Source organism: Ictidomys tridecemlineatus, chromosome 12 (genome assembly GCF_052094955.1).
Source record: "Ictidomys tridecemlineatus isolate mIctTri1 chromosome 12, mIctTri1.hap1, whole genome shotgun sequence".
Taxonomy (NCBI): Eukaryota; Metazoa; Chordata; class Mammalia; order Rodentia; family Sciuridae; genus Ictidomys; species Ictidomys tridecemlineatus.
In genome coordinates this window covers 9778716-9796971 of record NC_135488.1, presented here as the reverse complement: position 1 = coordinate 9796971, position 18256 = coordinate 9778716, and the positions used below count along the sequence as shown (strand labels likewise).

Genomic DNA, 18256 nt, shown 5'->3' with positions numbered 1-18256 from the left:
TTAGAGAGATCCTGTCTCTGATGAAAAATAAAAAAGGGTTGGGTTGGGGATGTGACTCAGTGGTTAAGCACACCTGGGTTCAATCCCTGGTACCAAAAACAAGCAACAAAAACATAGCCCTTTGTCCTGAGTTCTGAGAATCATTCTAGTGAGTTATCTAACATACAGGGGTAGTGGGGACCCCTGAATTTGTAGCCAGCTCTCAGAAGTGAAGGTGGTCTGGGGACTCCTCAATCTGTGAGGTCAGCCTTGTAAACTACCATGTTTTTAACCCATGAAGTTTATCCCAATTCTGAGCAGTTGGCATCAGAAACTATTACAGTGCAAAATCTAAAAGCACTCAATTTCTATTACACACACACAAAAACACACCACACTATCCTAAAGATGAAACTATGCTAATCTATTTCTGAATTTGCAAAACAGGAGGCACCATTACATTTTTCTAGGGAAAAGTTTAATTGGCAGTTTTCTAGAAGGAAAGCTTTTCAACTAGTACAAAAATATGAAATCAGCCAGGTGCACTGAGAAAACGTGAGAAAGTCAAATTCTTTTTTCAAAGTAACTCCCAACTGGTGAGAACCCACTGGAAGCTCCCTTCTCAGAGGAAGCATGAGACATGACCTTCAGCAACTGATAAGAGTGGTGAGATGATGAACAGAAAATTACTTAAATGGTTATCACAAGACCAGAGAACCTCTGGAAGGTGTGGTCATTCATTGTGGCTCTCCACACTTTAGAGATTTAGTAATTTACCAAAACATTGAATCATCTCCGTAATTCAGTTTTAGAACCCCCCCCCCCCCGTCCCCATAACATTGTGGTCACTCTCATTTGCCATTCTCAGGACACCACTAAATCTCATTTGTCTCTGAAAAATGTCCTTTTCTGGACATTTCCTAAGGATAAAACCATATAATATGGACTCTGATATCTGCCGTCTTTCATTTAGAATAATGTTTTTGAGGTTTTTATTTTTTATGACAGCCATATTTTAGTGGTTTTCATCTTAAAAGAAGATTTCATTCCAAAAATTCCAAATCTAGTAGCATGCAGTTGCAATGGGAATTGCTTCTTGCTCAGATACAGACTACTTGTGGCCTCACAGAGAAGGTAATGTGCTACAGAGAAACAAGGACAAAGGGTGTCCTATGTCAAGGGCCTTCAGTCTCATCCCCAAACTACAGCTGAACCCACGGGAGGAGGCCAGCCCAGGAAGGTCTGCAGGGCAATGCTCTCTAAAGATCCATCTCCTTAGCCTAATCATGGCTGGGCTAGGTCACTGATGGCTGTCCACCTGCTCAGCCTTGTCACTCTGGCACCTGTGACACCAGTCCCCGTGATCCACAGGATGTGGTGACCAAGGACAGGCACAGTTAAACACTGGCCTCTGCAGGTAGAAGGCACCGGGCAGGCCATTTTCAGCTTCCTTTCAGCTCATGTGGTGGATTTCAAATCTGAAAGGAATTTTCCTCACATTCCTTCAGCTCCCAGGGTTTTTCTCTGGGGTGAAGAATTGATGTATGTTGAGTTCTGAGTTATACTAGTGTGTTTTCTCAGTTTTACCAAATTCAAAGAGTTGCTCTAGAGTTAGGCACAATGGCATGCACCTGTAGTCCCACACACTGAGGCAGGAGGATTGCTGGAATTCAAGACCAGCATGGGCAAAACAGCAGGATCCCATCTCAAAACAAAAATCTTAATAATATTAACTTCTAGCATGGTAGACTAGGAGCTTGATAGACCCACTTGCCTAAAAGGTGACTGTTCTACAAATTATCCAGTATAACAAAGAGCAGAAGAGCCAGCAGAGGTTCCCCACATGGTCCACATTCCAGGGTTGTAACCAGCAGGGGGAGCTCTCTGGCTTCTGAAGGGATGGCTCCACCCCCGACACACACACCCCAAGGTTCTCTCCAGTATGAATTCTCTGATGTGTAATAAGGGGTGACCCCTGATGACGGCTTGCCACATCCACACCTCCATCTTTCAAAGGGTATATGGCTTTGGGATTTTTATTTTATTTGTTTTGATACTGGGGATGAAACCTAGGGCCTCACATATGCTTCATAAACTTTAGGATATTTTAAATATAAGATTTAAAGGGACTTTTTTAGATGGGAATTTTAGATTAGAAATAAAGTACAAGTGTACTTTAGGTTAATGATTGGTTAGGAGACTTAGAGTCTGGTTACGTAGCTTGGCATTAGTTAATAAGAATATAACATATCTCGGGAAAAATAGTAAATCCTGGGAAAATCTGAAAAATGTAAATTAGTGACGTATTTTATTAATGATTCTGTACTTTTAATTATTACACAACTGAAGGTCATATCCTGGAAAAATGTAATTTAATGTTACATTTTTTTGTACCCCCAATCATGGTTAAGGAAATGTCATGTCTCGGCAAAGTTTTAAATTATATAATCAATGACGTATTCTGAATCTATAATGATGAGAAAAATTGTAATAAAAGATGACCCAGAGAAAGCTGCATCTCTCTCTGGAGATTGCTCCAATGGAACGACTCCTGTCTCATCTTTTCGCCGATGCCACTCATCGTTCAGGATTCCCTGGACAGGACCCCGGGAAGAATGCATTTGGATTCACTGTACACTATTGCAACACAAATTTCATTTACCTAATAGGACATGATGTAGCATTGCACCCTATGTTACTCATCCATGTACCTGGGGGAATAATGTCCATCTCATTCCACCATCTATCCTGCCCCATACATCCTTCCCTCTCCTCCCTCCCATTTGATCAAAATTTCTCCATTTCTCACATTCCCCCCCATTTTGGATCAGCATCTAGTTCTTAAGAGAGAACATTCAGCCTCTGGGTTTATGAGATTGGCTTACTTCACTTAGCATGATAGTCTCCAACTCCATTCATTTACCTGCAAATGGTATCATTATATTTTCTTTTAATGCTGAACATTAGTCCATTGTGTTTATATAGGACAATATTTTTGTATCCACAGCAGAACATCTAGGTTGCTTCCACAGTTTAGCTATAGTGAATTGAGTTGCTATAAACATTGATGTGGCTGCCTTTCTACAGTATGCTGATATTAAGTCCTTTGGGTATAGACCGAGGAGTGGGGTAGTTGGGCCAAATGGTGGTTCTAATCCAAGTTTTCTAAGGAACAATAGAGTTTTGAACTGGCTGTTGGTCACCTGGTGGTACTCCATGGGGTCCTCCAAGCCTGGCTTGCATCTGCCTCCCCCCATCCTCTGGGATGAGCCAGATGCTCAATCGTGTCATCTGCAGTAAATGGCTTTCCTATGTCCTGTTCCTTATCAGCTTGCAGTGCTGGGTCTGCCCCCAAGATGGAACTGAGCAGTGGATGCACAGGCATTGCTCCAATGTCCTGCTACCTCCTGACATGGAAAGAACATCTCAGAGGCTTGTTGTATATCCACCCTCACCCCTGCTTTTCTTTTTAATAACTTGATTTATTTATTTATTTATTTATTTATTTATGTGGTGCTGAGGATTGAACCCAGGGCCTTGCACATGTGAGGTGAGTGCTCTACCTCTGAGCCATAACCCCATCCCCTACCCCTGCTTTTGCTATCTCTCATTGAAGTCTTAAGTGACCTCATTCCACTCATTCTAACAAGCCTTTAGACATTCCCCATCTTCAAAACAAGAACTTTTCTCCAGTGATGGATACCCCTCATTCAACACCCACATCTGCAAGTTCCTGCAAAGATAAAAAAATTAGGTGCTATACTAAAATTCTCAGAACAGATGCTCTAGCATTGAAAATGCTGCAGAGACAACTTGGCTACACCATGAACAAGCTCTGCCATTGACTTCAGGTCCTTCCCTGCTAGGAAAGGAGGCCAAGTGCTATCCAGATGCAGCTAATAGAATTATCTCTGTTCTCTGGCTTTGATTCTTCAGAATCAAACACACACACATTCTCTCTCTCTCTCTCTCTCTCTCTCTCTCTCTCTCTCTCTCTCTCTCTCTCTCTCTTTCTCTCTCTCTCTCTCTGAAATACAATTTGGACCACGGCACACATATCAATATGGTAAATACTAATTATTTACAGAAGAAGGTTCTAGACCATGTGTTTGCTTGATGTGATTGTTTTTATTATTTTCTCAAGAGGCTAGGAGCAAAGAGGATCCTGTGGCTGTCCTCCTTAAAATCTTCCATGGCTCTTCCTTTCTGGCAAGTCTCATGGGTTGTTCAGCCAGGAAGGGGAATGAATTTGGAGGCCAGAGCTAAGGACAGCCAAGTCTGTGAAATCAGATTTGGTGTTTTCTGGCACAGTTTGGAACACTGACACCTGAGCCCAAAGATCTGTCCAGAGAGTCAATTTTGAAAACACTTGTTTTTACACATAAAAGGCACATCTTCATGGAAAGATTAAAGGAAGGAAATGTGACTTATAATTACTGCTAAGCATCTGTTAGCAGTTGTGTATACTAATATGGCCCATGAAGAAGGCCAAATTTATGCCCTATTTCCAAACCTCATACACACACCCCCCCCACACACACACACACAAATTCTAACAATTAAAACATTCATGACACCTATCAAATAATTGTGAAAATGGGTAAAATTATATGTATACAAAAAAATTTCAGAATACACTGCTGTTCAGAGCTTGTCAGAAACGCTGCCACTCAGACGTGCTGGAGTTTTGCACTGACAGAAGCCACATTTGAAACAAGCCCCGAGGCCATACCTGAACAAACCCAAGCTCATGTGCTTGTACTCCACACTGGGTTCCTCATCTTGGCGCCCTTGGCCCATCAGGCCATATCCTTCTTAGTCTGTAGAGGTCTTCCCCGTGCAGTGTAGACATTCAGCAGCACCCATGGCCTCTACCTGAGTTTTGCACCAGCACCCCAGACTTGTGATAACTCAAAAGGTCTCTAGGCATTGTCAAATGACCCGAGGGGAGGGGGAAAGTCACCTGTGTTGAGGGAGCCCTGCCTGGCCTGGACCAGGCTCTCAATGAACATCAGTGGAGAAAGGCATTGCAGTGCCCATGAGGACATGAAGACAACAGCAGAAGCCCTCTGTCTCAGGGGCTTGAATTTGCTGTGGATCCTGTATGTTCTGCAAAGGGACCCCAGCTTCCTAGATCAGATTCTATTAGAAGGTGTCCTTGCAAATGTGGCAACTGGGCAAAATTAGACGGGCCCTCAGGTAGATCTAAAGGCATGCCGTAACCAACAGTCAATCAACACATGCTTAGAAAATCATGGAAAGACTAAAGGTGGGGGCGGGGTGCTTCACAGATGCTGTGTGTTTTCTTCCTCTACTTCTAGGATTCTCTCTACCCACCTCCTGAAGTCAGTCATACAACTATCCCCATTTCAGATATGCAAACACTGAGGTCCCAAGAGGTTACAGAACATGCCCAAGGTCATTGTCCAGTAAGCAGTAAAAGTGTTCTTCTCATGCTGGTCTCTGATTCCAAACCCATACCTGCCTTTCTTCCCAGGGAACTTCCTGTTCTGCACACAGGGATTACATGCCTTAAGATTGGGAGGACAATCCTAATTTCAAACCTTCTACCTCACGTTATGCTGAAGACCATCCTTAGCAGCAGAGCACGTGTCTTATTTGGCTTAAAAACTCCATCTCTGGTAGTAATGAGATCTCTCTGCCACAGCCCTGCCACACAGCCATTTGGGACCACAGGAGTGTAGAGAAAGAGTGACTACAGGAGTGTGGAAAAAGAGGACATAATTCAGGAAAGCGAAATACGAAGAAGCAAGAGCTGAATATAGTAGAACAGGCAGGATCAGCAGACAGAGCCCAGCTGAGAGGCCTAGAGAAGGGCTGGGGCGAGCAAGAGCATTCCACGGGTATTGATGAAGCTCTGCTGTGTGCCTGGCACTATGCTGAGAAGTAGACGCTGCACTGAGCACAGTCTCTGACCTTGCCCTGCTAAAGATCCCAGTCTGGGGATTCAAAGCTGGATGACATTGTTCAGCACTATGCCATTTCTTCATACCCCAGCTGACCTCCAGCCCCCAACACCATGGCCCATTTGCCTACAGTGAAGGCCAGCAACATCTTCCCGTCATGGCTGACAGGAGTGGGTGGAGAACACCCCAGCTCTCTCACTCTGTAGGAGGGCTTCTACTAGTAGCATGATCTACATGGACCCCCAGCACTCCTTATCAGGACTGTGCTTAGTCACTCAGTGGCAACAACTGGCTGGAATACCCTGTCTTCCAGTTCCTAAACACTTCCTGTTCCCACCTGGAGTTTTCTAGACTCACCTCCCAAGAAAACTACTTGCTAACAAATCTGGATCACAGAGTCTCCACACTTTACCTCAGGGAAGCCAGAGCATGAAAGAAGGTTCTAGAAAGATATACAGTGATCCCAGTCTATCTGGCCATTTTGTGCCTGAATTTATAGTACTCCTTGGCTGCTCTGATTGCCCTGATAGGTTTAGGAGAAAAGACAAGCCATATTTTGGGATGTAAAATGCATTCAGGCCGAGACACTTTCACACAACCTACCAAGTAGGAGTAGAATCTCATGAAATTTTAAGTACAACAGAATGCCAAATGACTACTCATTCCAGTGAAGACATGCTGCAAATAAGACTTAGAACACGTGCTGCAAACAAGACTTAGAAAAGTGTCCTCAGAGAAGATTCTGTCATTCTGCATTTGCTTCTGAAAGTTGAAGCACACAGTTCTAATGAGCCCAGGAAGAGGTTGATACCCAGTTGAGTTGGCATATGATGTGCCAGAGCTCAGGACTTCAGGGCTGCTGTCAGGTGGTTCCCGGGCTCTTCTGGTCCTCACCTTCACTCAGTGTCTTTTTGTTGGTGATGTAGTTCAGCAATGGATTACTGGCCCAGAGACTTGTTCAGTATTGCTCAGTAGGAGCAAAACACTGTCACCAGTTGTAGGTAGTCAACTCCAGGTGAGAAACTTGATAGATGTTAATGCTCACGGCTTCACACCAGCAACCTGCCCCTCAGTGATCATGCTCTCTAAAATATACACCATGCTAAATTGTGTGGAAGCATTCTAGGTCTAGCCAAACCACACGATCTTTCAAAAACAGCCCAATAACATTTAGAGGATTCACTCTCCAAAGCAAGCTTGCCAATGCCTGAGCACCCACACACTCTATTGGCGCCAACCTCACCTCCTTTTAGAATGCACACATCCACCAAGATACCACTGCCTGTGGTGGTTGAGCGGCCTTTCCAATGGACGAGGTGGATGTGAATGTAACACGTGAATGAATTAGCATTTAACAACAACTGGAAGAAAATAATCCATTGTCTAAGATATGATGATGGAGCTGCTCTGTGATCTAGATCATCCCCCTCTCCCGCATCCTCTATATTTTCCTCTGCCTCGATGGACCTCCAACTGAGCCCAGAAAGATGTGTCCTTTCTAGTCAGAAGCCCTGTCATGGCTTCCATTTCCAGGCCCTGATTCCTGGTTAACTGCAGCCAGAGCTCGCTGTCAAGGTAGTCTCTTCAGATCCCTTCCCTACCCTAACCACAGTGTGGGCTCTGGCCCCACCCTTACTCTCTACACCACCATTCCACATTAGGGTCTTCCTGTTCCTCTCTGTGACCCAGGACTGCCCATGACCGACCCCACCCAACAACAAGCTGTTGAACCAGGTGCCATCAAAGGGCAGAAATGACCAGAGATGGCTAACTTGAAGATTTCACAGAATAGTTCATGAGACAAAAAATATCCTGAACCAGTGAAATGACATAAGAGGAAGTCAATGAATTCTAACCTCAAGGGCAAATCCTACAGTACACTGGCTCTCAAATTCAGCTACACACTGGAGCCACCTGGGAGCTGTGCATAGTACTGACCGCTGGACCACCCACTGGCCCTGGGCTGATGGAATGCCTCTGGGCTAAGATGGGACACTGGGGTTTGTAAATTACCAGTTGAGTATAATATAAAGCAAACTTTGAGAACATTGCTTTTTTCCCCACATGAAGAACTGTGTGCATACAGATGCAGAAGTACACAAATCTGCAGCATAAACCTCCTTGAGGGCCATAGATTAAATGCACTGCAGTCACCAGCATCCTGGCTAGGAACACCACCAGCCTCCTATTTCCACCTTCCAGGTGATTGCAGCCCTGCCATCCAAGCATGGAGGAGTCCTCCCTGGTGAGAAATTTCCGTGTGCAGAATGGAGAGCCCTCTCTCCTGGGAGTCCTGCTTTGACAATAAGTGCACTGGAGAAGTTGAAATCAAGTGGGAGGCACATGGGCAGGCTTCCTGGATGAGGCCCTATTGAAAGGAGGATGAAATCTGAGGAGTGGACCAGAGAGAGGAAAGATGGGAAGTACAGCAAGTACATTCAGAGCCGAGGTCAGGCCCAAAATACAATGTTGGCTGACAAGAGAGCCCTTGCACCAGGATCAACAATATTAAGAAGGCAATGAGGAGTGCCTGAAAAGATCAATTCCAAAAAATTCCATGGAAACCCACTCATCACACCTTTCTGAAAACACTGGAAATGTAGGTTTCATGCAAGGAACTCTGGGTGACAGATGGCAAAGTTTGCCAAATGCAAACATGCCTACCAGCTCTGAGAAGCCATTCTCATTCACACTGCTTCAACCAGGGAAAATCCCCAGGTGCTCACTGAGAACAAGTTAGCTTGTGCCACTTGAAGCTGCTTCAACAAACAGCTTCACTTCTGCACTTCTAAGCTGTTCTCCTCAAGAACTTTCAGAGCACAGTTCAGGCATGAAACACGAAGGGTGCCGGAAAGAGTTCTCTTGAATCTAGCATCACCAACTTTCAGGAAAAAAGAGGACCAGCTGAGAAGATCAGTTCTCCAAAGTCTCACTGACATCCATTTGTCACACTTGTTTACAACATTCACTTGAAGTGCAGGTGCCCACATGAGTGAACAGTTTTTTTATCATTGGCACAGAGGCTTCAATGTGTAAGCATGCCTGTCACCTGTAAGAAGCAGTTTTGAATTCTTCTAGGTCCACAGAAAAAAAAATAGCATGTGCTCACTTACAACAAAGTTAATCAACAAAGCAAATTGAAACTGCTTGCAGCAAACAGCTTCCATTCTCCCATTCCCCAGCTATTTTCAGCAATTGCATCCAGAGTCAAATTCCAGCTCAATATAAAATGTGTGTTCCCAAGGAAGCCTGTATAATTGACATCACCCAACTTGGGAAGGCAAGGGGAATGCTGAGAAGATCAGTTCTTCAAAACTCCTACTTTTTCAGAAAACTCATTGAAAGGCAGGATACCCACTTGCAGCCATCAGTGGTTGACAGATGGCACAGAGGCTTCAATGTGAAACCGTGAATGCCAATCATTACAAGTGCTTCTGACACACTCTAGTGCAACCTGGGACACCCCAAAGTGCTCAACGAGAACACACTTTGTTCCTGCAAGTGGAAGCAGCTTGCATGAACTGTTTCAATCAGGAAATTCCAAGCTCTTCTCAGCAAGCACATTCAGAGCACAGTTTTGGCCCAATAGAAAAAGGGTCCTAGCAAGAGGGTCCCACACCTACGATCACCTTCATAAGGTAGCTTCCCATCTTCTGTGTGGAAGTGGGTTTCTCCTTGGCCCTTATGCTGTGGAGGAGACCACTAGGAGCTAAGCTTCATGCAGGACCATCTGACCTGGACTTTTTGCAAGCCCTATGAAGCCCTCACACAAGCTCAAATGCTACAGGACTCTGCAGACCAGTCCATGCAACAGTAGACATTCATTCATTGTCTAGAGTCTACAGGTTCCTAAATGCACGGCATTCATTGTCATCAAATGCACAATTTTGATCAAAAACCATCACCAGTAGATCAGGTAACAAATCATCACAGTAGATCAGGTAACAAAAACATATATATTTTAAAATAATAATATATTAATGGAAACAACAAATACAGGATAGAGTAACAACTGTGTTACTAAACAAGGTCAAGGACAATGGCAAACTATAGATTCAAACTTTGAAGCCAATAGTAATCAATGTAAATATTCCTGGGCTGCCTCAGCCCCGCCCAGGCACACAGCAGCAGAATGGTTTTGCAAGCATCCTCAGGAGGGCTGGAGCCTTCTTTGCAGGACGAGAGGGAGGTTGAGGCTGGATCCACTCATCATTCTTTTGGGAGAGGCTCCTTTTCCTCAGCACGAAGTTGGGTTTTGTGTGAGGGTTCTTTGCGTAAAATACGTTGGCCTGCGCTGGAATCCTCAGCTCTGGGGAGAGAGGGGTGTACAAAATAAGGTGGCTTGGGAGGTGCTCCCTGGGACACCCCAACATCTGAGAGCCTGTGCCAGAAACTAACTGAGCCACACACCTGAGAGCTCTCCAATTCAGCACCAATACCAACAAGACAGCCTCCACAGTCCTCCCTGAGGAAAAACTAGGCAGAGCACTTCAACAGACCTAATGTCTGTTATTACCAAAGGCTTTGGACTCCAAAACATCCCAGGTCCTCTTGCATCTGCCAAAGCACACCACTAGGGTTTGCATCTGAAATCTCCCAAAAAGGCTCTTGTGCCGAAGATTCAGACCCCACATGAGCCATCTTCACAGGTGGGTTTGGAGGGAAGCATTGGATGGTGAGTCCTCTGATGTCAACATGAAATTCTCATTCAAGATAAATCCACTACTGGGGGGTGGGAGGGACTGGAAGAAAGGTTGAGCATGGTTGGAGGAAGACCTAAACAGGGGTGCGCCCTGTGCAACAGTACCTTGTCCCTGTTGGCTCCACTGAATCCTCATTCTCCAAGTAGAGGTCCTCCTTCTCCTCTCTGTCTTTCTCTCTCTCCCTCTCTCCCAGCCTTGTTCTCTCTCTCCCAGTCTATGCCTTTGTGGCAAGGGCTGAGGAGCTCTCCACTGCCACACACTAGAGCTTTATGGACAGCCTCAGTGCACAACCAAAGAGAAAGTTGTGAAACCCAGAGAAAAGGCCTAGGATTCTCAAGTATGGCCACAGTGAGGACAGGCTGACCAGCACGGATACCACATTAGAGCCACGCTTCTGCGTTGGTGGAGCCTGCCTCTATGTGAACCAGGCTTCTGAGAATGGAGGCCACATTCCAAATGCTGCCCTCCTGAGAACAATGATTCCAAAGACCAGCAAAGGGACTGCTTCCCTCCGACATGGTGTATGGCCCAGTGGTGCCATGACCTTGAGTGGGGGAATACAACAGCCAGCTTCTCCTTCCTCTGAACACCTCTTTACTGTCTCCCTCCTCTAACCTAAAGCCTGTTCTCCATCCCTTCTGGGTTGGATGTGGGGATCTCTGCTATGAATTTCTTAGGCTACCAAGGCCCCAGACAGACTTCCTCTTCCATAGACATGAAGCAAGGAGAGTGATTGGGACACTCCCCTCTGCCTCCCCTCCCCTCCCCCAGGGCAGCCCAGCTGAAGGATAGGAGAGGTCAGCATAGAGGCTTGTCCCCAGCAAAAGCAGCTCACAGCATCGGGGAGAGTTGGTGCCACTTGCGTGTTGGGGGTGGGGAACGAAGCGAGTCCCCCGTCCTGTCCCGCCTGGCCCCCCTCCTGGGCCTGTACCAAGGGAAAGCACCATGAACAGTTGAAGTCCAGGGAGCAGACCACACAAGGGCAGTCTAGGGTGAGCTCAGAAGGCACAGGCCACAGGATGTGAAGCACAGGAGAATTCAGCTTTGAGCCACCAAACTTTTGGGGGATGATAAAGAAACCAAGTTGGTCTGGAGATGCAGCTCATAGTAGAGAGCTTGCTGCAAATGTGCCAGGCCCCGGATTCCATCCCCAGACCCCAGCTCCTCACACGACATGCTCACCTGCCCCCCCACACACTCACACACAACACACGGGCACACTCACACGTACAAAAAAGTGCCCGACCAAGTTCCTGGCGCAGGCTCTCAGGAGCTGACATTCAAACCAGGCCTCTGTGCCCCTTTGCCACGTCTCCTCCTCCTGGAGGCCCCACACGGGAGTCTCTGGGCCTCTGTGACGTGCTGGGTGCAGGGGACAGGACAAAGCTGAGCCTGTGCAGATGAAGCTCAGAGACCCTGGGACATCTGACCCCTGGGGCATCCACTCAGGAACTGTGTAGTGCAGGCCCAGTGCTGCCTGTGATGCCCAGGGGAGCACACGTGCCCTCTGAGAGGCCAGCTCTCCTTTGGCAGCCAGCCCAGCCTCTGACCCACCTTTGCACCTGCTGGTCTCACTGTCAGCCACCTGACCCCTCCCTCCTGACTTCAGGAAGCCTATTACACTGAGCAGTCTTCCACCCCCCCACCCCAGGATCCTGCGGCTATGCTCCTTACACACTGGTGGGAGAGGTGCCCAGAGGGTGCAAATGCTCAGCTGGCACAGCTCTCTGGGCCACAGGCCTCAAAGATAGCAGCCACAGCTCCCCTTGCTGTGCTGCTCTGGTGCTGGCACACCCTGGATAGCACGGGTGCTCACAGTCACCCCAGCGGGTAAGGAAGGAAGCTGCCCTGGTGGCCTCCAGCGCCCACGCTGGACAGGGACAGTGCTGAAGGCAGACACTCGGGGGTGTCTCAAGAAATCACTGGTCCTAAAGACACCGCTTCTGGGTTTCCCTCGGAAATGTCTGAACTGACCCAACAGTCACCAGTCCCGAGTGGCAATCAGGAAACCGGAAACGCAGATGTATTCTAAGAATAAGTCACACACCTGATCCCAAGGCAGCGAGGGACAGTGGACACTCAAGCCCAATAACACCGTTTCTCCTGGGTTCACATCGAAATGACCACAGTTGGGTGGGATTGGGTTAGATTAGACACATTTCCAATCTTTTCCATCTGTGTTCTCATGCAGCTCCTGAGAGTTGGGAAGCACCGACGGCTTGTGTCTCTGTCTGCAGGGAGTGCTGGTCTCTCCCCGGGGAGGAAGACTGTCCCCTCCCTGAGGGCAGAGACTGGCTGGCCCGTGCGTCTGCTGTGCGTCTGCTGAGGATGGTGGGTGCCCCCACCCGAGCACCGAGGAAGAACGCAGGGGAGGATGAGGCTGAGAGCAGAGGCCAGTCCCCAGGACGGGGGACATGGAGGGCAGCCCCTTGTCCAAAGTGACTTCTGAGGCTCCTGCGGGGCCCGGGAACCGGCAGTTCAGAGTAAAACCCGAGCAGGTCGGACACACACACCCAGCGCTCCCTGCCCAGGATGGAAGCCGAGGCCTCTCTCTCTCTCAGAGGCACCTGACCTGCCTCCAACCCCTTTCCCCAGGGCAGCGACTGCTCCAGTCCCCACCAGGGCTGCAGGCAGGGTCTTCCGCCCCCTCTGCCACGGCCAGCAGCAGCTCTGCTCCCTCACCCACAGCCAGGCCTGCACCGCACCCCCCCCCGTTCCCGCCCACGGCACCCCCTCCCTCCAGGCAGCTGAAGGTCTGACACTGTCACTCCTCCTGAACTGACAATGACGGCAGAGCTGGTGGCATGGTTTCTCCTGAGCACCTCTGTACTCTCATCGTGACAAAATCCTCGAGCCCCAGGAGCCGTCGCTGTGGGTAGGATTGAGAGCACGGAGCAGGGAGCCAGGCTGAAGAGCCAGCCTCTATCTGGGGCAGGAGAGCACCCAAGCCTGAGGCTGCGAGCGCGTTCTTGGATCTCCGTGCGCAGCCGGGCACAACCCGTGACTCGATGAAACAGGGGCACTGTGCCACGGCAACACACTTTCCGTCCACAGACACCCCAGCGTCTCCTAGTGCCAGACCCTCCATGGCACTGCCCACAGGGACGCTCGGCCGGGACCCTGCACTCTGCTCCAGGGCAGAACAGGAGCCTTGCACCGAGGTCCTGTGCGTTCCCAACCAACACAGCCCCTGCTCTCACAGCCAGGTTCACGTTCCTGCTGCTGCTGCCGCAGTGGCGACCCCTTCAAGCTGCCCCAGAGGTCACAGGCCAGCAGAGTCAGGGAGCAGCGTGACTTCCCTAGGACAATGGGCAGCAGAGCCCATTGGCTCAGGGAACTGCCCAAAGGGCTGGCAAAGACGGGAAGGCAGACAAGTGGGGTCCTGCCTGGCCCCCCTCCTGGGCCTGTACCAAGGGAAAGCACCATGAACAGTTGAAGTCCAGGGAGCAGACCACACAAGGGCAGTCTAGGGTGAGCTCAGAAGGCACAGGCCACAGGATGTGAAGCACAGGAGAATTCAGCTTTGAGCCACCAGACTTTTGGGGGATGATAAAGAAACCAAGTTGGTCTGGAGATGCAGCTCGTAGTAGAGAGCTTGCTGCAAATGTGCCAGGCCCCGGATTCCATCCCCAGACCACAGGGGAAAAAAGAAAAAAAAAGGTGTGGCCTTTTCCAGAGCTCCCACCTGGACACAGATGCAGACGGCCCTGATTCCTCTCTCTGGGCCTCCCGTCCAGCTGTCGGAACTCCTAGGTCCTCTGCAGACACACGACTTGGGGCACACTGTGCTCCCCTGGGGCTCCTCTGGTTTTACTGTGAATATTCACCAACTTTAAGATCCCAGGGACCAATGGTAGGATCCTGGTCCTGTCATCTGTCATTGGAGGAGCTCTTGGCCAGCAGGTGGGGGAGGGGTGGCATAGCGCTCAGGCCACTTCTCTGTGCCTGCCTGTCCTAGTTACCTCAGGCCATCGACAATCAGGCAGGTGCCAAGCTCCCCAGCAGCAGGACAGGCCCGTCTTTGCCTGAGTCCTGGAGGGGCTTTGGCGATCTGGCACTGAAGCAGCACCCACCACCCCTGGTTGGTTATGGTGGGGTTCAGGTCGTGGCCCTGACGAGGGGTAGCAGCTGCCCTCCTCCACCTGGGTCTGGCCACAGCCCCGACAAGGATGGAATCCAGAGGGCCCAGGGCACCCTGAAGTCCTGACTCTGCCATGGGCACACTCCGGCCCGACTTGCTGCTCGCAGCAGATTAACTGAGAGTTAATCTGAGTTATGTAACCACCGCTCCCCACTCGGTGGCCTCATGAGTCACCAGCCCCTTTGAATTCCTGGAAGGGGTCTCCCAGGAACAAAGAGCAGGGTCAGGCACACCCTGTTTGTCTGCTCTGGCCCCAGCGAGCCCCTGCTCCCGCCTCCCCCTCCTGTCTGACTGGCACTGGGCAGGAGCAGCCCTCTCAAGCCAGACTTCAAACGTGGAAATCTAGATCAAGGATATATTTGGCTTTCCAAGCTAATCTTTACATCAATTTGGTCTCTACTGACTTGTAACCCTTTGAAGAAAACTTGGCAGCTCCGTATTTAAAGCAGATGACTCCAACGCCACCCTGGGGAGGAGCCCTGGCTCTCAGGGCTCCGTGCAGACTGCAGCTGAGCTCTGGGCCCACCCACCTCATGGGGACCCAGGGAGCAGCTTTCTTCCACACCCTCCAGGTGTCTGGTGGGCTCCCACCCAGGCTCAGGGGCACAGGGCACAGGGGGCACAGAGCCACATCTTCCACATGCCTAGTTTGTGTCAGAGACAGAGGCTGGGACCAGGGTGATGTGTCTGGGGTGGGGCATGGCCATCCCCAGAGCCACCCCTGCCAGAAGGCTGAGGCACACAGAGGGGAAAGCAAGCTGATCCTTCTCCAGGGACCCACAGACAGACGCCCCAGGGAGGCGCAGAGCTATCTCAGCTCCTGTGCTGCCTGGCCTGCTCCGCTCTCCAATGCACAGAGGCAAAGGACGAAGTGATTAAAATAAATAGACAACAGAGACCAGAGGCGGCTGGGAGGGGTCCACCCCCCCCCACCCCCCACCCCCCCCCCGCTCCCCAGCAGGACCACAGATCCCCAACAAGGGCCAAGCTTAAGGAGGACGGACTCATGTTGCTGAAGATTTGAACTGCCTCCTAAATTTGTGATTTATTCGAGCATTATTGTCCCTGATGGGTGTCACAGAGGCTGACACTACACAGATTCCAGTGGCAATCAATTTAGTAGCAGCAGCTGGAAGTCGGCACCAGCCAGGATTCACCGGGGGCGCGGCGCTGTGGACAGAGCGTTGGACTCCATCCGTCGGGCTCTTCAGCTCCAGCTGCTGGGGGACTTTAGTCAGGGACAGTGTGAGCCAGCTCCGCGGGTCCCTGCGGGAGGCCCGGGCACATGACAGCAGGCACACTGAGGACTTGAGGAACCGAATTATATGGTTAGACATGCCCGGGGCCCAGAGAGAAAGAGGCAGTGGAGCCTCGGGGGTGAGAAGAGACGAGTAACCCCGAGGCACACAGCCTGGGAGTGAGCACGGGCCCTCTGCAAGGGGTCGCAGTCCTGAGCAGGCTGGGATGGACGTGGGAAGCTCCACTTGCCACCAGGCAGCCAAACTCAGAACTCGGGGTAGCCTGCTGAGTAAGTACACCCTCTGGGCTGCTGCTCCAGAGTCTCCTTCAAGGGCTGCCCTTCCCTGTGCTGGGAAGTAGCTTTGCATTTGGATGCAATTAGCACCACCACCACCACCAAAAAAAAAAAAAAAAAAAAAAACCAACCAGAAAAGTAGATCGATTAGACTCCATCTGCTTCTCTCTCCTAAAAAGTCAAGGCTCCAAGTACAGCTCAGCTCCAACACAAAAGGAAATAACCAAGCCCAGACTTCGCCTTGGAGCTGAGAAGCCCCTCCCCCAGGTTAAAGGAGACTCTTCCAGGCAGAGCTTGCACTGTCTTCTGTGGCCTCCACGGGAGGTTCAGCCTCTACCTGTCCGAACCAGCCTCCAAGCTCGGTAGCAAGATGCTTAGTGCTCACCTGGAGAGCCAGGCAGCAAACCTGCAAGCAGAGGCCCAGGGCTTTCTGGAAAGGAAAAGTGCACCTCCAGATCGTGAGCAAGAAACCCTTGTTCCCAGCCCCTGTGCCTCCAGAGAGATGTGCAGCCACCAGACCCCCTGGCTCAGGCCTCTCACCCTAGCCAGGAGTCGGCACTAGCAAATATGACCGAGAGCTCTGCCATCAAGATCGTGGAGAGGTGACGGCTCATCCGTAGAGGCACATTTACAGAATATCTCCCGTGCTCACATTGATGGGGAAAAACTAAAGGTCATACTTCAAAATCACCAACAGAACTATTTCTGAAAGCAAAACCTCAGGAAGCTCTTAGGTGGGGATGCTGTAAAGGAATTGTTTTAGAGAATTTTGAATCAAAAGAGAGGTTTCTGTGCATAATATTTGTTCTCCTCTTCCCTTATCAAAATGTATTCATCTTTCAATCTAGTAACTTAGCAATAAAAAAAAAAAAAAAAGCCTGAGCCTGTTCAAATAAGTTGCCATCAGCAACCTAGTGGCAGGAGGCAGCTCCGGAAGCATTCAGGAGCTAAAGGCGACTGCCGGGCAGGGTGGAGAACTGTTTGGTCATTCACCAGGCCCATGGGGTCTGGCAGAGACCCGGGACAATCCAGAGCTGAAGCGCATACTGCAGGCTGGCAGGGCACCTGGATCCGGGTCATCTGGGCAAAGCTGTCCTTGCTCCCTTTTGCCGACACCCCAAGCCCAAACCTTATCTAGCCCAAGCACACCAATCAGTTGATCCAGGCCCAGCAACAATCAACACCTCACAGGATCAGCTTCATGATTAACCTCTTAAATCCCACTGCCACAATTAAGTCCCGTGGACAGGCAAAGGGATGCCAAGGAGAACATTTGACAATTTTCATGAGATGTGTTAAACAGCATTTACCCCTGCGTGCCAAATCGACTCATAAATCAAGGGTAGCTAGAAAACCCTTGGCAGGCTAGTCCCCTTTCCATTTCTCAAAATCAGGAAGCGCACTCGTCCTCCCTCCCTTTGCCCCACTCCCCCCAGCTTCACGCCAGGTGGGGGCGGCGGAGGCAGCCTGTTCTAGCAACTGCTGACCCCCTTCAGCCCCATCGCGGGAGCGCAGTGCATCCCAGTGGACAAACTCGAGTACCGCAAGCAGGTTTTCTCCGCCTCCACCTTAAGTCCTCTTGGCTCTGGGCTCCATCCCGGACCCCAAAGCACCAGCTCTGCAGGAGACCCTGGCTGGAGCGAGAGGGGTAGAAGGTAGCTCTAAAGGGGACAAGTGCGTTCTGGTTGGCCCTGGGGCCCCCAAAGCAGGGGCCGATGGAGTCAGAGTACCCGGGTGGGTGGGCAAAGTTTGCTGAGAAGGGTCCTTCTGAAAGCTCCCGTCACAGTGTCTGGGCTAGAACCCTGTTTGAGCGGGCCCTGGAGTCGGGGACACAGACCAGCACCCTGGCTCACCCACGCGGAGTGTGTGCATGTGAGTGGTTCGGAAGGCTGCCTGCTGTTGCTCCCCCAGAGCCCGGGGCTCTCCAGTCTCAGTTGCCCGCCAGCTGTGTGCGACAGTCCGCTCGGAGGTC

The 18256-nt window shown here is 50.1% G+C and overlaps 1 long non-coding RNA gene across 1 annotated transcript in view; it reads right to left on the bottom strand.

The window, feature by feature from the left end:
• Positions 1-9845: 9845 nt before the first annotated feature.
• LOC144369012 (uncharacterized) overlaps positions 9846-18256 on the bottom strand; it is a 9120-nt gene continuing 709 nt past the window's right edge. Inside the window, exon 2 of the long non-coding RNA XR_013428427.1 lies at positions 9846-10215. This is a non-coding gene — a long non-coding RNA (uncharacterized LOC144369012). The remainder of the gene's footprint in view (positions 10216-18256) is intronic.